Source organism: Pristiophorus japonicus, unplaced genomic scaffold (assembly GCF_044704955.1).
Source record: "Pristiophorus japonicus isolate sPriJap1 unplaced genomic scaffold, sPriJap1.hap1 HAP1_SCAFFOLD_298, whole genome shotgun sequence".
NCBI classification, from domain to species: domain Eukaryota; kingdom Metazoa; phylum Chordata; class Chondrichthyes; family Pristiophoridae; genus Pristiophorus; species Pristiophorus japonicus.
This window is the reverse complement of record NW_027252757.1, coordinates 749353-767678: the sequence shown is the minus strand read 5'-3', so window position 1 is coordinate 767678 and position 18326 is coordinate 749353. Positions and strand designations below refer to the sequence as shown.

The 18326-nt window shown below is 46.5% G+C and overlaps 1 protein-coding gene across 6 annotated transcripts in view; it reads left to right on the top strand.

Moving 5' to 3' along the window:
- LOC139248867 (zinc finger protein 436-like) overlaps window positions 1–18326 on the top strand; it is a 194950-nt gene that overhangs the window by 12458 nt on the left and 164166 nt on the right. Inside the window, exon 3 of one of the 6 annotated variants that reach the window (XR_011591110.1) lies at window positions 2468–3039. The exons of 4 other annotated variants lie outside the window; for them this stretch is intronic. The gene's annotated coding sequence lies outside the window, so the exon portion shown is untranslated. Of the gene's footprint in view, window positions 1–1108; window positions 1804–2467; window positions 3040–18326 lie in introns of those variants that run through there. One more of the 6 variants, XR_011591109.1, reaches the window with a different exon arrangement.

The following is an 18326-nucleotide window of genomic DNA, read 5'->3' as shown; positions in this document are numbered from 1 at the left end:
ATAAGATCACCTCTCATTCTTCTGAACTCCAATGAGTTGAGGCCCAACCTACTCAACCTATCCTCATAAGTCAATCCCCTAATCTCTGGAATCAACCTAGTGCACCTTCTCTGAACAGCCTCCAAAGCAAGTATATCCTTCCTTAAATACATAGACCAAAACATATGAAGGTTAAAATCACCCATGATTATTGCCGTTCCTTTTTTACAAGTCTCCATTATTTCTTGATTTATACTCCATCCAATCATGTAGCTACTGATAGGGGCCTATAGACTACGTCCACCAGTGACTTTTTCCCTTTATTATTCCTCATCACCACCCAAACTGATTCAACCTCTTGATCCTCTGAGCCAATATCGTTTCTCACTAACGCACTGATCCCATCCTTTATTAACAGTGCAACCAGAACTCCTTTTCCTTTCTGTCTGTCCTTCTGAATTGTCAAATACCCCTGAATATTTTGTTCCCAGTCCTGGTCACCTTGCAACCATGACTCTGTAATGGCTATCAGATCTATTGTGCCGTCAACTCATCTATTTTGTTACGAATGCTGCGTGCATTTAGACAAAGAGCTTTTCAATTTATTTTACCCTTTTGTCTTGCTTGTTTCCTCTGACTTCAAATTCACTTTCTACTTGTTTGATGGGACAGTGTAGAGGGAGCTTTACTCTGTATCTAACCTGTGCTGTACCTGGTCTGGGTATGTTTGATGGGACAGTGTAGAGGGAGCTTTGCTCTGTACCTGACCAGAACATATTTCAGGCACACACTCGGTGTTCAGAATACCCATAGAATACAGTGTCAACGTGAACCCAGCCAGAGTCAGCACCTTCAGGGGAGGGGAGTGAGGGGAACCAGTGAGTGTCGAACTGAACCCAGCCAGAGTCAGCACCTTCAGGGGAGGAAAAAAACAGCGAGAGGAAAGAAATTATGGAGGTGGTGCGATGGGTTTGGATTTCAGCTCCGGGAGGAGGGAGAGTGTGTGGGATGGGGATTTACAGCTTTGGGGGAACAAGAGAGGAAAGAATGTTCCATAGAAACTAGAATTGTCTGTTCTGAATTTCTATCCTGCCCTTACAGTAGTGAGTTTTGTAAACTCCTTTTACAGGGTGTTAGAAGGGGAGGATTTACAGACGGGGAATTGGAACCAAACATCACGTCAAGATCTGACAGAGTCACTCGATGCATCAGGACCTAAATATCATCGGCCTTTGAATGTGGAATGGAGAAATGTTTGTCTGTTCTGTCTGTGGGAATAGATTTCAAACATCAGTGTGACTGGAAAAGCACCGAGACACACACACCCGAGTGAGCGTGTTCCAGTGCACTGCCTGTGGAAAGAGCTTTAACCAGTTACACAGCTTCAAAAAACATCGCACCATTGAGAAACCGTACACGTGTTCTGTGTGTGGATGAGGCTTCAATTGATCGTTCAACCTGGAGAGACACAAGGACGTCCACACAATGGAGAAACCGTGGGAATGTGGGGACTGTGGGAAGGGATTCAGTTACCTGCCTGAGCTGGAAATTCATCGATGCAGTCACACTGGAGAGAGGCCATTCACCTGCTCTGATTGTGGGAAGGGATTCATTAATTCATCCCACCTGAAGACACACCAGTGAGTTCACACTGGGGAGAGACCTTTTAAATGTTCGGACTGCGGGAAATGCTTTAAAAGTTCCGGGCCCCTGGGACGCCATAAGCTTTTAAATATTCTGACTGTGAGCAGAGCTTTAAAAGCAGAAATAGTTTGATGATGCACCAACGTATCCACACTGGTGAGAGGCCATTCACCTGCTCCGTGTGTGGGAAGGGATTCAGTGATTCATCCACCCTGCTGACACACCAGCGAGTTCACACTGGGGAGAGGACGTTCACCTGCTCTGAATGCGGGAAGGGATTCACTACATCATCCGACCTGCTGAAACACCAGCGAGTTCACAAGTGACTGCAGGGTTTGTATTCTGCTGTGAATCACATTGGGACTGAACCGTGTTCATTCTGACAATCGGGCTGTGTTTCCCCTGTAACTGGGCTGGAGTTTAATTTTCTGGATATCTAACAAATAAATCAGCTTTGGTTCCAAAACACAGTATGTCCATTCCTTGATTTCTCCAATATAAGAGGAGAATAATTGTTGTCCTGTTACCAACTGTTCCTTTTTGGAACTTTTCTCCTTCATTTAACAAAGACCTGTCCTTATGTAGCACCTCACATGACCTCAGGGTGTCCCAAAGTGCTTTAGAGCCAATGAAGTACAACAACACTGTTATAGAGAAAGATTTTCCCCTCGGGCAATGGCACTTGTAGCATAGATGTTAGAACGAACGATGTAATTGTAGTATTAAATGCATGTGTAAAATGTATAAAGATGGCTACTTGTGGTTTAGTAAAGCCCCAAGGGATTTCAGCCAGCAGAAAGAGACTGCATTCTTAGTTACTGATAATGGCTGTTTTCTCACACAGGGATACACATGAGCTCTGCAGATGTCCCTAATCAACGGGCTAATAGGCCACAGACGAGACGTCCAGGTCCATGTTAGAACAATACGACTCTATAACAGGACTAAGATAAGGAGACTGCCCAAAGACAGCACCCAAGGACAGTAAGATAAGGGGGGGGGGGCCCAGACCATGTCACAAGACCATGAATAACCCTTAGTAACACATGAGACAATCACGCAATCACATAATGGTTAGAGACCACATCTATTGGTCTGTTACCCTGAGCAACACATGAGACAATCACGCAGTCACATAATGGTTAGAGACTACTTCTATTGGTCTATTACCCTTAGCAACACATGAGGCAATCACGCAGTCACCTAATGTTTAGAGATCACTTCTATTGGTCGATTTGAATCTATATGCAATCTATAATCAATATGATTGGATAGTGTCCGGCCAAAATGGGCTGATGTAACTGTTGTAAAACATATAAAAATTCATGAAACCCTTTGTTCGGCGGAGAGAGGTACCTGGACCCACCAGTTGCTTCATCTCCCCGCCGGCGTAATAAACCGTTTTGATGTATAGACCGACCCTGAGTGACGAGTGATTCTTGGAAGGTACATTCGCGCTAACAACTCCAAAGTACATTTGAAGTGCATTCACTGTTGCAGTATAGGAAATGCAGCAGATGATTTACACACAGCAAGCTGCCATGAACAGCAATGGCCGGATAATCTGTTTGAGTGATATTGGTTGAGAGCTGATGGGGCCTCGTTTGAATGACTCATCTGAAAGATGGCAACACTGACAGTGCAGCAATCCTGTGCTGTACCTGCCCTGGGAGTGTTTGATGGGACAGTGTAGAGGGCGCTTTACTCTGTATCTAACCCCGTGCTGTACCTGCCCTGGGAGTGTTTGATGGGACAGTGTAGAGGGAGCTTTACTCTGTATCTAACCCGTGCTGTACCTGACTGGAGAGTGTTTCAGGCAGACACTTGGTGCTCAGAATACACTATTCCATGGCAGTGACATCCATCACCTCGATGAGAAAAAAATTAAACCAAAGATAAGAGAAACCCATCAGTTCCTCCCCTGGACACAGATCCGGAGGGACAGTGAGTTTCCCGAACATTGTTGTACAGTGTGCTTGATAGTTCCTCCCTGGGTCTGAGCCTTTTGGTGATGATTTGAATTTGATGCCCTCGAGTTACTGACTCATCGACTGGTGGAAATAGTTTTTCCTCATTTACCTGATCAAAGTTTGAACGCCTCCCTCCGATCTCCAATTACCCTTTGTTCTAATGAAAAGAGCCCTAGTTTGTCCAATGTCCCCTGATAACTAAAGCCTCTCTTCCCTGGTATCATCTCAGTGAATCTCTCTGCACCATCTCCATGGCCTCGACATCCTTCCTGGTGTAAGATCCCCAAAACCTGACACAATATTTGAACTGCAGCCTAACCAATGATTTGTGCAGGTTTACATGCCCTCTGCCCTTTTGTACTCCACATCCCTATTTATAAAACCTAGGACCCCATGTGCTGTTTAACCACTTTATCAATTTGTCGTCCTACTTTTAAAGATTTGTCTAACTGAAACCCTTGTAGATTTTAAACATATTAACATAGCATGGCTAAAACACAGACATAAATTGGCTGATATAATGTGCATCATGGGAGAGAGAAGTTAAGTCTGAGTTAGAAACTCAAACAATCGATTCACTGCAGACAGGTCACCATGGCAACACTGGTAAGACATTCCATTCACTGAACCCACTGTTGTAATCTGTAATCAGATCAGGGGAACGAACAGGGTTTGTCTGTTAGTAATCACAATGTAAGCTTAAACCAGACTGCGGAACGCAATAGATTAGATTATAATGTGTGATGTTTATACCTATAATTGTGAAACTATAAAAAAATAACAACTAACATCAGGCGGGGAGTTTAAGGATAATGACAAAATTAGTGAAGAAAAGTAACTGCTGGGAACCAGGGAAAGTGTCCTTGTAAATCACAGATTAGAGAAGTTCCAGCAGACTTTTCCTCACTTTCTGCCCAAACCCAGCAGAGAAGCCAAAGGAGAGTCCGGTGCCAGAGGTGGATCAGTGCAGGATATAAAAGTGAGGGGAGACTGATGTAAGGTGGCAGTCGGGATTGGAGGCACCGGAGGTTCCATCCAGTGGGCTGACCTGGTGTCAGTTACTGTGGACGCGCGGGACTTGTATCTTTACTCTGCTGTGGTAGAACACAGGGAATCTGGTCAAATTATAGTTCTTAAGATATTAAAGTTGCTGATAATCATTGAATATATTTAAGGTGGAGATAGACAGAGTTTTGAAAGATCAGGGAGTGAAGGGTTATGGGGAGCAGGCAGGGAAGTGGAGTTGAGGCCAGGATCAGATCAGCCATGATCTTATGGCATGGCAGAGCGGACTCGAGGGGCCAGATGGCCTACTCCTGCTCCTATTTCTTCTGTTCTAACACTAGGCTCTCGATCCTTAACAAGACAAGGAATTAGCTAGAATCTTACAACTCTAAATCTCGCTGCTCCTTTACTCCATTGAAAGTTTTACCATTTAATGTACATTTCCTCCCTTTTTCTTCCTCCCAAAATCTATCGCAGCACATTTCTCTGCATTAAATTTTATTTCACATCTACCTGCCCCAATTACTGACCTGTGTATTGACAATGAAGGCACTTAAAATCCTCTTCACAGTTGGCTATGGGCCCTTTTTGGCATTCCCTGGAGATTTTGATCATGTGCCCCATATACCCAAGCCCAGATGACAGAATAGCCTAACTCCCAGGCCTTAGCCATAACTCCTAAACCCAATCCTAGTTCCCAGACTAACAATAAACACTAAAACTAATCCCAAACCTTAACAGAGAATCCAATTTACCAAAAAGAAGAAACCAGAATAGGAAGAAACATACTGTTAATTAGAATAATTTAAAACAACGAAAATAACTAAACCGAACTCCAGACCCTAACTCTCATAAACCTAAACCTTGTAACCTTTAAATCTAGCCCAGCCCCAAAACCTAACCCTAACCTCAAACCCCAACCCACATAAACCTAAACCTAAAACTTGTAAACACAGACCCCAGCCCCAAAACCAAACCCTAACCCAAGACCCTAACCCCACTAAAATCTAACCCCAACATAAAACATAACAGTCCAGACCCCAACCCTAACTCCAGATCCTAAACCCCAGAAACCGAACCCTAACCAAAACCTGCACAGCCCACACCACAGCTCCCAAACCCAATCCTAACCCCAGACCATAGACCCCAAGACTGAACCCTAACCTAAAACATATGAATGCAGACCTTAACCCCAAGACCTAACTCTAAATGCCCCTTAATCAACTCCCAGCCCTTCCCTCCTCCTCAAGGAAACAGGAACTAAACAGAACTGTGTGTAAAACAGAGGCCTAAACCGCCCTCCCCCGGGCAGACCAGGAAACAGAAGGGTGTACAACAATCGGGGACAACAGACGACGTAGGGAACCAAACCAAAAATAAAACAAAACACTGGATTGAACGAAGACGGTAATAACAAAAACATTACAGAACTAACCCCCAAACTATAACAAAACTAAAAAAAGTACAAAACAAAAAATTTTAATTAAAAAAAAAAATTATTTATTAAAATCAAAAAACAAAAATTTACAGGAAGTAAGGGGAGAATGGGATAAAAGACTTAAAAGAAACGAACAAACTGTCAGTAAATCAAAACATTAGACCCCCACAAAAAACCCCAACCACGGACATTCAACCAGGTGAGTCATCACACTATGCACAAACACGAACAAAAAGGGGCCAGAGCTCCACATTTGTACCTAACAAACAGGGAGGACCACTGAGCACACAGAGACAACACACAGGAGTATAAACAAGAACCATAACACCAGACAAAGCACACAATTAACAGCTCATCACTGAGAGGGAGGAGGTTTAAATAGTTTCTTTCCCACCTCCCAGCCTTCTCATTCCGACTGACCTAGTGAAAGGTAGGGAGCTCTAAACCCTCCATAACCTCTCACTGTAAGCTTATCGATCTGATACCCTCTGACCCTTGAACCCCCCCCCCCCCCCCGACCCACTTGCTTTCCTGGTCTCTGATGAAGCCCCAGTAAGGGTGAAACATTAGGCCGAAAGACTACAATCAACCACCTAGACGATGGATCGTGAAGTGAGTATAAATCCGCCCCCCCCCTGAAAAACTCCACCTTACTTTTCTCCCCCCACCCTTGGGAGACTTCTTCCTCACTCTCTCCACACTCCCAAACCGCTGTGCTGGTTTTTTTCTTTTTTTAAAAAAAAGGCCGATCTCTCATTTCTCTTCGTTCTTAACAAAAAATGTTCTCCGTACCAGCTCTAATTGTACTGCTATTTAGAACTAGTGGGATAAGTGCTTTCTGCGGGACTGTGATTTCTCTGCTCCCCCTCACCTCCCCGCCCCTCCACCCTACCCAACAGAACACTATTGCCATCGAACCACTACGTGCACACACACCTCGAGTGTCACCTCGAGTCTCATTGCCGAGAGCATGCAGAAATCAAGCGCAGGCAGCAGAAGGAGCGTGCGGCAAACCAGTCCCACCCTCCCTTACCCTCAACGACTATCTGTCCCACCTGTGACACAGACTGTAATTGTCATATTGGACTGTTTATCGTAGGCAGTCCCTCGGAATTGAGGAAGACTTGCTTCCACTCGTAAAATGAGTTCTGAGGTGGCTGAACAGTCCAATACGAGAATCACAGTCCCTGTCACAGGTGGGACAGATAGTCGTTGAGGGAAAGGGTGGGTGGGACAGGTTTGCCACATGTTCTTTCCGCTGCCTGCGCTTGATTTCTTCTTGCTCTCGGCGACGAGACTCGAGGTGCTCAGCGCCCTCCCGGATGCACTTCCTCCACTTAGAGCGGTCTTTGGCCAGGGACTCCCAGGTGTCGATGGGGATGTTGCACTTTATCAGGGAGGCTTTGAGGGTGTCCTTGTAATGTTTCCACTGCCCACCTTTGGCTTGTTTGCCATGAAGGAGTTCCGAGTAGAGCGCTTGCTTTGGGAGTCTCGTGTTGGGCATGAGAACAACGTGGCCTGCCCAGTGGAACTGATCAAGTGTGGTGAGTGCTTTAATGTTGGGAAAGTTGGCCTGGTCGAGGACACTAACGTTGGTGCGTCTGTGCTCCCAGGGGATTTGTAGGATCTTGCGGATCCTCGATGATTCAGTCAAATGAGAACTCACTTTTAGAGTGGAAGCAAGTCTTCCTTGATTCCCAGGGATGCCCAATGATGATGACATACAAGATTTAAGAAAATAATTAAAAAACAATCAAAGGAAAGAGTGCTTCCTAAATTCTCCCTCCTCTTCCCCCCACGCTGTCCTCCAACGCGGCAAGGACCCTGATCAACCCGCTAAGACCATAAAAAGCCATAACATCCCTTCCCCATCCTGCAACTGAATGACTCATTAAAACAACCCCCTCTCAAAAAGACATTGTTAAAATAAATTAAAAAATAACAAAAAACAACTAATAACATTTAAAATTTAAAAAATAAAAATCAGCACATCAAAGTACATAAATCAATCTTCCCAAAAGAAGGTAATAGCGACTTAAAATCAACCACCTTCAAAATCCAGAGACCAATCGCTTCCCCGGGAACAACAAGACCTCAACTCCAACCCGCCCCCTCGACCGCATGTTAAATCCAGCCCGAGGCTTTTAATCATCTCTAGGCCCAAAAATAACCAACAACGAATTGACCTGATTACTCGATCCCTAAAAGCCACAAAAATTAAAGAGACCACAACCCCACACCACCTAACCATGACCCCCCACCCCCCCACACAACCTAACCGAGAACCCCCCCCACACACAACCTAACCGAGAACCCCCCACACACAACCTAACCGAGAACCCCCCCCACACACAATCTAACCGAGACCACCCTCCACACACAACCTAACCGAGACCCCCCCACACACAACCTAACTGCGACCCCCCCCACACACAACCTAACCGAGACCCCCCCCACACACAACCTAACCGAGACCCCCCCACACACAACCTAACTGAGACCCCCCCACACACAACCTAACTGAGACCCCCCCACACACAACCTAACCGAGAATCCCCCACACACAACCTAACCAAGATCCCCCCACACACAACCTAACCGAGAATCCCCCACACATACAACCTAACCAAGATCCCCCCACACACAACCTAACCGAGACCCCTCAACACACAACCTAACCGAGACCCCCCACACACAACCTAACGGAGACACCCCACACACACAACCTAACCGAGACCCCTCAACACACAACCTAACGGAGACCCCCCCACACAACCTAACCGAGACCCCTCCCACACACAACCTAACCGAGACCCCTCCCACACACAACCTAACCGAGACCCCCCCACACACAACCTAACCGAGACCCCTCCCACACACAACCTAACCGAGACCCCTCCCACACACAACCTAACCGAGACCCCCTCCCCCACACACAAGCTAACCGAGACCCCTCCCACACACAACCTAACCGAGACCCCTCCCACACACAACCTAACCGAGACCCCCTCCCCCACACACAACCTAACCGAGACCCCTCCCACACACAACCTAACCGAGACCCCCCCCACACACACAACCTAACCGAGACCCCTCCCACACACAACCTAACCGAGACCCCTCCCACACACAACCTAACCGAGACCCCCTCCCCCACACACAACCTAACCGAGACCCCTCCCACACACAACCTAACCGAGACCCCCTCCCCCACACACAACCTAACCGAGACCCCTCCCACACACAACCTAACCGAGACCCCCCCACACACAACCTAACCGAGACCCCTCCCACACACAACCTAACCGAGACCCCCTCCCCCACACACAACCTAACCGAGACCCCTCCCACACACAACCTAACCGAGACCCCCCCCACACACAACCTAATCGAGACCCCCTCCCCCACACACAACCTAACCGATACCCCTCCCACACACAACCTAACCGATACCCCCCCCACACACAACCTAACCGATACCCCCCCCACACACAACCTAACCGAGACCCCCTCCCCCACACACAACCTAACCGATACCCCTCCCACACACAACCTAACCGAGACCCCTCCCACACACAACCTAACCGATACCCCTCCCACACACAACCTAACCGAGACCCCTCCCACACACAACCTAACCGAGACCCCTCCCACACACAACCTAACCGAGACCCCTCCCACACACAACCTAACCGATACCCCCCCCACACAACCTAACCGTGAACCCCCACACATAACCTAACCGAGAACCCCCCCACACACAACCTAACCAAGACCCCTCCCACACACAACCTAACCGATACCCCCCCCACACAACCTAACCGTGAACCCCCACACATAACCTAACCGTGACGCCCCCACACACACAACCTAAGCGTGACCCACCCCCACACACAACCTAACCGTGAACCCCCCCCAGACACACAACCTAACCGTGACCCCCCCCCCACACACACAACCTAACCGTGACCCGCCTCCCCACACACACAACCTAACCGTGACCCACCCCCACACACAACCTAACCGAGACCCCCCCAGACACACAACCTAAATGAGACTCCCCCACCCCCTCCACGCACACAACCTAATCCACACCCCTCCCCCACACACAGCCTAACCGAGACCCCCCCCACACACAACCAAACCGAGACCCCACCCCACATACACACAACCTAACCGTGACCCCCACACACACACAACCTAACCATGACCCCCCACACACACAACCTAACCGTGACCCCCCACACACACAAAACCTAACCGTGACACCGCCACAGAACCTAACCGAGACCCCCCCACACACAACTTAACCGTGACCCCCACCCCAACACACAACCTAACCGTGACCCTCCCCCCCCCACACACAATCTAACCGAGACCTCGCAGCAAGATACAATTGCACAAAAACAAAAATAATTTTTTTCCCCAAAAATATAAAATCGGAGATCCCAGCAAAACAAACAGAGATCATCATCATCATCATCATCATCATCGGCTGTCCCTCAGAATCGAGGAACACTTATTCCACTCTAAAAGTGATTTCTCAGGTGACTGAACAGTCCAGTACGAGAACCACAGACTCTCTCACAGGTGGAACAGGGAGTCGTTGAGGTAAAGGGTGGGTGGGACTGGTTTGCCACACGCTCTTTCCACTGCCTGCGCTTGATTTCTGCTTGCTCTCGGCGATGAGACTCGAGGTGCTCAGCACCCTCCAGGATGCACTTCCTCCAGTTAGGTCGTTCTTTGGCCGGGTCTACCAGATGTCAGAGGGGCTGTTGCATTTTATCAGGGAGGCTTTGAGGATGTTCTTGTAACATTTCCTCTGTCCACCTTTGGCTCGTTTGCCGTGAAGGAGTTCTGAATAGAGCGCTTGCTTTGGGAGTCTTGTGTCTGGCATGTGAACTATGTGGCCTGCCCAGTGGAGCCGATCGAGTGGGGTCAGTGCTTCGAAGTTGGCCTGATCGACGACGCTAATGTTGGTGCATCTGTCCTCCCAGGGGATTTGTAGGATCTTGCGGAGACATCATTGGTTGTATTTCTCCAGCGATTTGAGGTGTCTATTGTTCATGGTCCATGTCTCTGAGCCATACAGGAGGGCAGGTATTAGTACAACCCTGTAAACCATGAGCTTGGTGGCAGATTTGAGGGTCTGATCTTCAAACACTCTTTTCCTCAGCCACCGCTCCAATCCCGTTAAATAAACAACAAACCCGCTCTCCACAACCAAAAAGCTTTAGCAAACCCACCAAATCCGCACCACTCCCACCCCCCCACCCCCCACCCATGTAATTGAAACTTAATCCACAAATTCACAAATGTTTAAATGAATAAAATGGGAAGACACAGACTCAGGGACATGCGGCTCCATGCTGTGACCAATCAGCATTCTGCCCAACACCAGCAACAAGTCTCCGTTTCCAATAGGCAGGTTCCACAGGATCCTTGAACAGCTTAAACAATAACAATAATTCCCCAATTAATATCCCTAACTTAAAACACCGGTAATAATATTAATAAATTCAAAAAATACAATTGGCTTACTTACGTTCCCTAACTCCACAAATATCAATTGAATACAGAGTAAGGAACTAACATCCCACCGAATAACCAATTTTAACCGACAAACCCAACCACCCCCCCTAAAAAATAACCCTTCCTAAACCAACAACCCCTAAACAGGGACTGTATATAAATACAATCCAATCTTCATCAATGTAATCTCTTGGTTAATCTCAATTTACCATCAATTTAATTATTAATAAAACACTTCCATGAAAGTTCCAAAGGAACATTACCCCACTGTGCCAAACAACAAAGGCCCTAACCCTAGAAATAGAATGGTACACCAGTATCCAGAATAAAATTAGAACAAGGTGTCAGTGTCCAGAATGACACACAAAGCCACAGCAGCTCTGATACAGCAAATAATGGACAGGAGAAAACCCAAGCAACTAAAAAGAGAAAGCTCGAACAGAACATGTATTACCCATATTAACCCCACCACAGATTTAATCTATATACAGAGCATTGCATCAGTGTCCAGAACGACACACACAGCCCAGTGGTCCAGACACAATAAACAGGGGGCATCAGAGAATCCAATTTACCAAAAAAGAAGAAACTAGAACCTAAAGGAACATACTCTTAAACAAAATAATTCAAAATAATGAAAATAACTAAAGAGGATAAATCAAGGAACAAGGGCAAGAAAGGCTGAGTAATAAACTCCAGAAAGCGTGAGCTGATCAAAAATTGCAGTAAGGAATGCAACATTCCAAATGGGTGTTACCCCGCTGTCTGAAACACCAACAACAAGCTCAAAAAGCACTAACAGTTTTGTCAAGTACAATTGCCCCTTCATAAATCCGTGTTGATTCTGCCAATCCTGTTATTACTTTCGAAGTGCCCTGTTACCACGTGCTTAATAATCGATTCTTGCATTTTCTCTACCACTGATTTCATGACTACCAGTACTGCACGGCTTAGATACAGAGTAAATCTCACTCCATCCTGTCCCAAATACTACCAGGGTTGATGCAGAGTAAACCACAGTCTACAATATCCCAGGGCATGTACAGCATGGGTTAGATACAGAGTAAAGCTCCCTCTACCCTGCCTCAAATACTCCCAGGGCACGTCCAGCATGGGTCAGATACAGAGCAATCCCCACCCACTGACTGCTTAACCAGAAGGCAATGCAGGTCAGCAAGAACAGGGGTGACGGGTGAGCTTGACTTGTTGCGAGTTAAGGCAAGGGCAGCCGAGTTTTGGATCAACTCTCGTTTATGTAGGGTAGAATATGGGAGGAGTGCGTTGGAATAGTCATGTCCAGAGATAACAAAGGCATGGATGAGGGCTTCAGCAATGGATGAGCTGAGGCAATAGTGTGGACGGGCGATGTTCCAGAGGTGGAAATAAGCAATCTTAGTTATGCTACAGATATATGGTCACAAACTTATTTCAAGGTCAAGTATAACACCAAGGTTGCGAACAGTCTGGTTCAGCATCAGACAGGAGTTGGGGAGTCAGTGGCTAGGGAACGGAGATTGTGACAATGGCAATTACAAATATTAGAATATTTCACAGGCTATCACATGCAAAATGTGCGGAGGAGTTCTTTAAATTAAATCGGTTCCAAAAACGGGTAAACTGATACAGAAATAATGGATTTCAATCAATAAAGGGGTTGTTCAAAGGATTGCAGCTGATAGTCATATGAGGAGAGATTGGATCAACTGGACCTTTATTCACTGGAGTTTAGAAGGATGAGAAGGGATCTCGTAGAAACGTATAAGATTCTGACGGGACTGGACAGGTTAGATGTGGGAAGAATGTTCCCGATGTTGGAGAAGTCCAGAACCAGGGGACATAATCTTAGGATAAGGGTTGGACCATTTGGGAGGGAGATGAGGAGAAACGACTTCACTCAGAGAGTTGTTAACCTGTGGAATTCCCTGCCGCAGAGAGTTGTTGATGCCAGTTCATTGAATATATTCAAGATGGAGTTCGATATGGCCCTTGTGGCTAAGGGGATCAAGGAGTATGGAGAGAAAGCAGGAAAGGGGTACTGTGTGAATGATCAGCCATGATCTTACTGAATGCGCTGCAGGCTCGAAAGGACGAATGGCCTACTCCTGCACTTATTTTCTAAGTTTCTATGTTTCTATATCGCAGTTAACTGAGTGAGGAGATAACTTGTTAGTCAGGAATCAGAGTTATTTGGACAATGATAAATCATTGTCCTTTTTACCGATGATCAGCCTAAACTTTCTCATGTTCATCAGTCAATCTATAGCCTCCTCAAAACTATTACTATTTTCCTCATTGTGTACTGAACTTCGTCACCTTGTATCATCTACAAACGATAAAATGATACCATATATACCCAGATCTAGGGTTCGTGAATATATATCAAAAAGAGCAGTCCTCTTAATACGACTGGAGGTCGCAATATAGCTCCCCACAGTTGAACAACAACCAGTCATCAATGCTCTCTGTTATCTTTCTCTGAGCCATTGTCATGCCCATGCTGCCCTGAGCATTTAATCCCATGGGTTGGAATTTTATCCACAACATTTAAGTGGTAGTTTGTCAAAAGCCCTTCGAAAGTCTTTATACACGTCATCAAAAACCGTATATATGTATATTGATTCCCAAAAAAGTGTATCACCTCGCATTCATCTGCATTAAAGTTCACTTGCCACAACTGCACAGTCTGCATGTATTCTAATGTCTACTGTGAATCTCCTTTAGAGAAATATCTCTTCGATATAGGATGGGGAGCATATGTTTATTCAATAAAAACATTATAATTAATAATGGCAGCCATTCACAGCTGTGTGCGGTGTGGGAATTTGATCAATAATTCCAAAGGTTAAATAGCGGAGCAGGCTCGAGGAGCCAAATGGCCCACTCCCATTCCTATTCCTTACGTTATGTCACTGGGTACCGCTGCTTTTCATTAAACTTGGTGAAGATATTATTAATTACAAATAAAAGCACCGCTGCCCTCGAAACATCAGCCTCACTTTGTGTCAATCCATATCTAAAAATGCACGGAATATTATCAGCTCCACCCCACCCCAATCAATATCATCAGCTCCTCCCCACTCCACCCAATATCCTCTGCTCCACCCCACCCCACCCAATATCCTCAGACCCTCCCCACCACACCCAATATGCTCAGCTCCTCCCCACCCCACACAATATCCTCAGCTCCTCCCCACCACACCCAATATCTTCAGCTCCTCCCCACCCCACCAAATATCCTCAGACCCTCCCGAGCCACCCAATAACCTCAGACCCTCCCCAACCCACCGAATATCATCAGACCCTCCCTACCACACCCAATATCCTCAGAGCCTCACCACCCAACCCAATATCCTCAGACCATCCCCACCCCACCCAATAACCTCAGACCCTGCCCACTCCCCAGCTCACCCAATATCCTCAGATCCTCCCATCTGCACCCAATGTCCTCAGACCCTCCCCACCCCACGCAATATTCTCAGAACCTCCCCATCCCACCCAATATCCTCAGACCCTCCCCACCCCTCCCAATATCCTCAGCCCCTCCCACCCTACCCAATATGCTCAGCTCTTTCCACCGAACCCAATAACCTCAGACCCTCCCCACCCCACCCAATATCCTCAGACCCACCACACCCCACCCAACATCCTCAGACCCTCCGCACCCCACCCAATATCCTCAGACTCTCCCCACCACACCCAATATCATCAGCTCCTCCCCACCCCATCCAATATCTTCAGACCCTCCCCACCCCACCTCACAACCTCAGCTCGACCCCACCGCACCCAATACAGTGAGAGAAAGCTTTCTCCTCATCTAAATATTAAATAGGTTGCCCCTTATGTTCAGTCTATGTCCCCTAATTTAGCTTTCCCCTATCAGTTGAAATATCCTCTCGGCATCCACCTTGTCAATACCCCTCATTATAGAAACATAGAAACATAGAAAATAGGTGCAGGAGTAGGCCATTCGGCCCTTCTAGCCTGCACCACCATTCAATGAGTTCATGGCTGAACATTCAACTTCAGTACCCCATTCCTGCTTTCTCGCCATACCCCTTGATACCCCTAGTAGTAAGGACCTCATCTAACTCCTTTTTGAATATATTTAGTGAATTGGCCTCAACAACTTTCTGTGGTAGAGAATTCCACAGGTTCACCACTCTCTGGGTGAAGAAGTTCCTCCGCATCTCGGTCCTAAATGGCTTACCCCTTATCCTTAGACTGTGACCTCTGGTTCTGGACTTCCCCAACATTGGGAACATTCTTCCTGCATCTAACCTGTCTAACCCCGTCAGAATTTTAAATGTTTCTATGAGGTCCCCTCTCATTCTTCTGAACTCCAGTGAATACAAGCCCAGTTGATCCAGTCTTTCTTGATAGGTCAGTCCCGCCATCCCGGGAATCAGTCTGGTGAACCTTCGCTGCACTCCCTCAATTATCTTATAAGTTTCAATCATATCATCTCTAATTCTTCTGAACATCAATGTGTATAAGCCCAACCTATTCAGCCTACCTCATAAGTCATACACCACATCTCCGGAACCAAACTAGTGAACCTTCTCTGAACAGCCTCCAAATCACGTATATCCCTCCTTAATTACGGATATCAACTGTACGCAGTACTCCAGGTGAAGCCTCACCAATACACTGTTACAGTTGTAGCAGAGTTCATGGCATTAATGCTCCATTCACCTTGCAATTAAGGCCAATATTCCATTGCCTTCCTGATTAATTGCTGTATCTGCATATTAACCTTTTGTGCTAAATGCACAAGGACTCCCATACGTTTCAATGTTTTCCTCTCATTGTCCTAAACACCTGAGTATACAGTTCCATTTAATTCAAGGTCTCCTCATGCGACTGGTCTCACATCCAAGGAATCAATCTGATGACACTTGATTGCTCGCCCTCGAAAGAAAATTTTAAGTTTCCTGAGCTAAGTAGACCAGAACTGTACACACCACAAATTCTTCGTTGTTTCCTGGCACGGATTGCTCGTGAATGGAGATGCAACCTGATGTCCCAGTGCGCCGAACTGACCCCGAGCTGCGGGTGAAATTAAGTAAATTTCAATCAATCGCAGCAAGATTCTGGAGAGAATTTCGAATCATGGAGAAACTGTTGTCGAACAGCATTTACAGCAATCATCCTTGAACTATTTACCATGAATTCAGAGGTCGGGCTCGACTGGGACACCAGCAAAAAACTGCAAAGCACACGAATGCCAAACGGGCGTTTAAAACCCAAGATTTTAAATTAGGAGAATTATGCTCGGCAGGGCCAAGCCTTTATCACAATCTGAACAATTACCAATCACCGAAACTAATACATCCAAGGTTACCTAGCAGCCAGAAACTGACCAAGTGATCATTATATAAACCAACACGTAAACTGACCGATCACCCAGAAATTGGTCCAGGATCAATTTCATGAACCAGAAACCTTAAAGTTATCCATCCCCAAAAATGAGGCCAGCACTTGGTCCCATCATTAAGTGTTGGCTGTAACCATTAACCTGAAAACCGTGAAACGTTACTGGTGTAGGACATTCAACGTATATTCGAGTCTGAATAAAGCGGTTATATGGAATAAACAGTAAAAGTTGGAGAACAATGGGGTTGAATACTCAAAGAGGCGTCAGAGAATCGACCATAACTGGAGATACATATTTATACAATTTTGGACTGTCCAGAAAAATCACTGACAAGACAGATTGATGGCGAAAGGTAGAAACCAACGTTCGTCCTAATATCGACCAAATCTGGATGCAGTTTATGTGAGAAATGCTGATGTTGTCCTTCTTAGAGAGGCTGTAGGTAACTAGACTATATGCCTGATTCTCACACAAAGGAAACCTGATGCTCAGATTACCTTATCCCATTAGTGCCAGTCAGGTGGGTACAGCAGTGTGAGATTTTATTCCCACTCATGCTTACAATAGAATATCATATATTTAAACAGAGGTATTGAGGATGAACACTCAGAACAATAAATTAATTCAACAATGTTCCGTCAATCATAAAATTCCCTGTCTGGAATACCCTTATTTCCCTATTGGATTTATGAGTAACGATACTGTATTCATGGCTCCCTAGTTTAGAATTCGACCACAGGTTTAAATTTTTTCTTCACATCGAAACTGCTCTTCCTTTTCATAATTTTCCGGCACTCTTTCAGCCCTCCTTTTATATCCTCAGCTCCTCTCAGCACCACCCGATATGCTCAGACCCTCCCCATCCACCCAATATCCTCAGACCTTCCCCACCCCACCCAATATCTTCAGCTCCTCCCCACCCCAACAAATATCCTCAGACCCTCCCCACCCACCCAATAACCTCAGACCCTCCCCAACCCACCGAATATCATCAGACCCTCCCTAACACACCCAATATCCTCAGGCCCTCCACACCCACCCAATATCCTCAGACCCTCACCACCCAACCCAATATCCTCAGACCCTCCCCACCCCACCAAAAATCCTCAGACCCTTCCCTCTCCCCAGCCCACCCAATATCCTCAGATCCTCCCATCCGCACCCAATTTACTCAGACCCTCCCCATCCCACCCAATATTCTCAGAACCTCCCCATCCCACCCAATATCCTCAGACCCTCCCCACCCCATCCAATATCCTCAGACCCTCCCCACCCATCCCAATATCCTCAGCCCCTCCCACCCCACCCAATATGCTCAGCTCCTTCCACCCAACCTAATATCCTCAGACCCTCCCCACCCCACCCAATATCCTCAGACCCACCA